Genomic DNA, 4,906 nt, shown 5'->3' with positions numbered 1-4,906 from the left:
GAGCGGGGGCAACCCTGTTCATGTCTCCACACTTCCTACCAGTCTTGATGTAGCTTCTTCTGTGACTTCATGGCTATAGATTCCTCTTCACTTAGCCCTGAATTAGTTTTTTAGAGAATTATTCTTAAATTTAGTTATAACTCTAGTTTGGACCTGCGAGGAGGCGAGTGAAACATCGTCCACCTACTCTGTTGCCATCTTGGATCCACATATATTATATAAAATTTTGGGAAGTTCACATAATAAAAACTATCTATAATAACTCAGAGATAGATATTGTGCACATTTTAATATATCTTTATTTGTTTTTCTTGATTCATGTATCTACAAATAAAAATAAATAGATATTACTTTGTTTTATAAATTGAGATCAAACTGTTTATAGTATTTTTATTAATGAAATAGTATGAAATTACTTCATGTGAATAAATATTCTTCCAGGTTATCATTTTAAGAGCTGCATTATATTTTACTATATGGAGGTTTCATAATCCAGTTAAGCAAACCCTTATTGCTAAATTAGATTTCCTCCATTTTTTTATATGGAAATAATACTCACAATGAACATATTGGTAGGTAAATCTCTGTAAACATTTGTGAGGATTTCCTTAGAATAAATAAATAAATTACCATCAGGGAAATTGCTTGTTGAAAGCATATGTACAGTTTCTCCATTCATTTTTATTATGAAATATTTCAAGCAGTCCTAAAGTCTGCCAGATATGATAATAAATATCTATGTAGTGAACATTCAGTTTGTCAGACCTTAACATTTTGCCATATTTTCTTCAGGTCTATTTTCTTAGAAAACTGAAATATTAAGACATCTTCAAACACCCTATCTAGCACTCCCAGATGCCATTCTTTCCCTGGAAGAATCACTATCCTCAATTTGATGTTTCTGAATTCCATGTTGGTTTTTAACTTTTCTATATACAAGGTAGGAAAATAGGTTTCTAGTTGTTCATATGGAAAATAATATAATAATTAATATGTAATAATCAAGAATAAACTCTGTATTTTGCATATTCACAACTGTAAACCTACTTTTTCCAAGTCCTATATGTGCATATACGTAAGTATGTATAGGTCTATGTATACATAAATAATATATGGTACTGTTCTACTTGTTTTTAACCTTTGTACTGTACATTTTGTTCTGCAACTTGCTCTTTTTGTACAACATTATAATTTTGAGGTTTATCCAGGTTTACACATTTTATTTGTTTTCAAAGCTGTTTATGTGGTATTATTTTATATGACCACACCATCAAATCTTCATTGTCTTCTTGATAGATAAAGTGTATGTCTTCATCTTTACTAAATATTGCCAAATTGGTTGCAAATAGGTCTCCACATTGGTTGTAGCACCTTACCCCACCACTATCACTGTGAGAGTTTTCATTGCTCTGCATCCTCACCACCATGTTGTTTGGCCAAGTTGCTATCCCAAAGCTGCAATGAAGGAGAGTAGCCATTTCTCTGAATTCTGTTTTTTAATTTTATTTATTAATTTAAGAGAGAAAGGGAGGGGGAGAGAGAGTGTGAAATTATAGGTGCTTCACTTTAGTTGTTCATTGATTGCTTCTCATATAGACCTTGACCCAGCAAGCCTGGTGTTTCACACCAGCAACCTCAATGTTCCGGTTCGATGCTCTATCCACTTTGCCACCACAGGTCAGGCTGATTCTTTATTCTAATTATAAAAGTAACACAAGTTATGCTAGAAAGTTTAAAAAATATAGACAAAAACAAATAGTCCCCGTTTGATCCCACCACTCAAATATAATACTAAATAATATCTGATCTTTATTGAATTATTACTATTAATTTAGAACTGCTTTAGATACCCATTTTTCTACTAATAGGATTCATAATTTTTTTTTCATTTTTCTGAAGCTGGAAACAGGGAGAGACAGTCAGACAGACTCCCACATGCGCCCGACCAGGATCCACCCGGCACGCCCACCAGGGGCGATGCTCTGCCCACCAGGGGGCGATGCTCTGCCCATCCTGGGCGTCGCCATGTTGCGACCAGAGCCACTCTAGCGCCTGAGGCAGAGGCCACAGAGCCATCCCCAGCGCCCGGGCCATCTTTGCTCCAATGGAGCCTTGGCTGCGGGAGGGGAAGAGAGAGACAGAGAGGAAAGCGCGGCGGAGGGGTGGAGAAGCAAATGAGCGCTTCTCCTGTGTGCCCTGGCCGGGAATCGAACCCGGGTCCTCTGCACGCTAGGCCGACGCTCTACCGCTGAGCCAACTGGCCAGGGCGGATTCATAATTTAATATATGTGATATATACATAATATGATGCATATCATATGCATATATTTTTTACCTTTACAAAAAAATACCTACGTTTTATAAACTGTTTTTTTATTCACCTAACAAATAAGTCACAATAACTTTCTCATATTCTTCATATTCTGGACTAAAGGTGTTATAAAGCCTTCCACATTCATATCCATCTGTCTATTCTCACTGCCCAGAAACGAAGGGCCAGACTGAGCCCAGCAATGAGTCCTAGAGCACTGGCTTGCTGCTGTTTGTATACAGTAGTGTAACTGACAAAGCCCCAGATGGAAATGGAATAAACATAAAACTCCCTGCACTGAGTGCTGGGGACGCCGATTCCTACCTCTGCCTTAGGGCCTTCAGCTGAGGACTACCCATGCTACTTGTCTTTCAAACAACATAACATGCAACTCCTTTTAGCTACTAGCTATCTGGTGCCCTTATCCCATATTCCTTTACGTTTTTCTCACCACCAATACCCTTTAATATAAACATATTGCTTACATCCTCACCTTCTGGCCTGCACTATCCACCTTCAGAAACACCAAATTCTTCAGATACTTACCCATAAGAACTTTAATATTCCATTCTCTTATGTGGCCTGACCCATCATACACTTGAGGAGATAAATGATATTTGTCTTTAACCCAGCTACCATGTCAGAAAAAGTCTGCAATAGATGTATCATTGCTCACCTAGACTACTGTGATAGCTTTCAATCCCTTAAGTTTTGCCTTTCTCCCACCACATCACCCCCTCCACTAATCTACCCATGTAGCTGTAAGTTAGCTTCCTAAAAATTAATTCTGATTATGCCATTTCCCTGCATCAAATATTCTAGTGTGACACCATGGCCTAAGAATCAATCCCAAGTGCTTGCTGCAAGGCTATCTGTGATCTCCACTGCTGGCTCCTCTAACCATTCCACGTGCCACACTCCTGCCTCATTGTCTGTTCTAGTAATTCTGAGTTGTTCTCTATCCTCCTGGCACCATTTTGTACCTTTATGCCTTTATATATAGTACTTCCCCTCTTGTCAAAAATTTTCTCTCCTTCTTGTCTGCCTGGAAAACTCCTATTTATCATTTCAAGTCTTATTCCAAAAATATCTCACAAACTCAAAGTACCACCCTACATATTTTTTATTAGTTAAAAGGATGAAAAGTTACCTTTATAATGTAGAAACCTAGCTAATCCTACTTTAACCAGGTGGACAAAATTATCACCATCGTTAATAGAACAAACAGATGTCATGTGTCCCCAGTGCAATGTACTGGGAATGACACATGCTGGTAGTATTCTTGCCAAAAATATTTCACCTGAATCTAATCCAAAAGGAACAATCAAACATATCTAAATTGAAAGATGTTCTAGAAAACTGGCATCAACTCTTCAATGTTTAAAAAGACCAAAACAAAACAAAACAAAAGGCTTAGAAATTGTTCCAAATTAAAAGATGCTAAAGAAACATGACAACTAAAGCAAGGTGTGACCCTTGATTCCATCCTGGACTAAATGGGGAGGAGAGCCAGATACAGATAGCACTATTAAGAAGATTGGTGAGTCTTGAATATGGATTATATATTAGATAATAATGTTGGGTCAATATTAAATTTCCTGAGTATGGTCATTGTATTGTGGTGATATAGGAGAATGTACTGTACTTGTTTTTAGGAGATATGTACTGAAGGGCTAAAGTGTTGCTATATCTACAATTAACAAGCAATGGTTCGGCAAAAAGAGAAAAGCATACAAATATGTGTATGTGTATATTTGAATAAAGAGAGAAAGGGAATGTGGTGGTGAAGTGTCAACAACAAAGGAATTATAGTGAAGGGTAAAAAAGGTGCTCATTGTTTGATTCTTCTAGCTTTTCTCTATGTTTGAAATTTTTCAAAACAAAAATTTGGACAGCAGCTCTGCCAGTGGTGTAGCTTCCTCTTTGTCACAGCTTCACTAATAAACTTTCTTTCACTTAGAAAAAGAAACTTGGACAGAATAAACAATAAATAATAAAAACAAACAAATGAACAAAAAGCTTTGTTCTGGGTCATGTTTTCTGTGTAGCATTTCATAACATCCTTCTACTGTCCCCAGTCCTCAAACACACACATAAAAGAATGAATCACCCTCTCTTCTGGATGCTTTAATTATTATCTATCTCTCTGATGAAACTGTAAGCTCTTTGATATCTGGGCCTGTGTGTTGTGCTGGATTTACACAATGCTTGAACTGTACCTGACACAGACTGGATGCTTAGTGGATGCTTTCTTAAAAAATTAATCAGGCTGAGTCTTGAGGCTTGGATAAGCTTCACTAAGCAGACAGGAGAAAGTTTTCTGAAGAGAAAGGAATGGCTTGAGGAAAGGTAAGGAAGCAAGAATGTATATTTTGTGTTTATCAAGAATATTTGATTTCCTTGGTCAGAACTGAAGATTTATATAGGAAAAAATGCCTTCTACACCATATTATTAATAAAAATTTGGTGAATCAATGAATAAATGAGATTTAAAAGGCAGGCTTAGATCAGATTGGAAAGGGCCTTGATTACTGAATTGAGAAATCTGAACATTATCTAGTCTTGACATGCGAAGTATTTTCCCAGTGGCAGAAA

The sequence above is a fragment of the Saccopteryx leptura genome, chromosome X (assembly GCF_036850995.1).
Source record: "Saccopteryx leptura isolate mSacLep1 chromosome X, mSacLep1_pri_phased_curated, whole genome shotgun sequence".
Taxonomy (NCBI): Eukaryota; Metazoa; Chordata; class Mammalia; order Chiroptera; family Emballonuridae; genus Saccopteryx; species Saccopteryx leptura.
Note: the sequence above shows the minus strand (reverse complement) of the source record.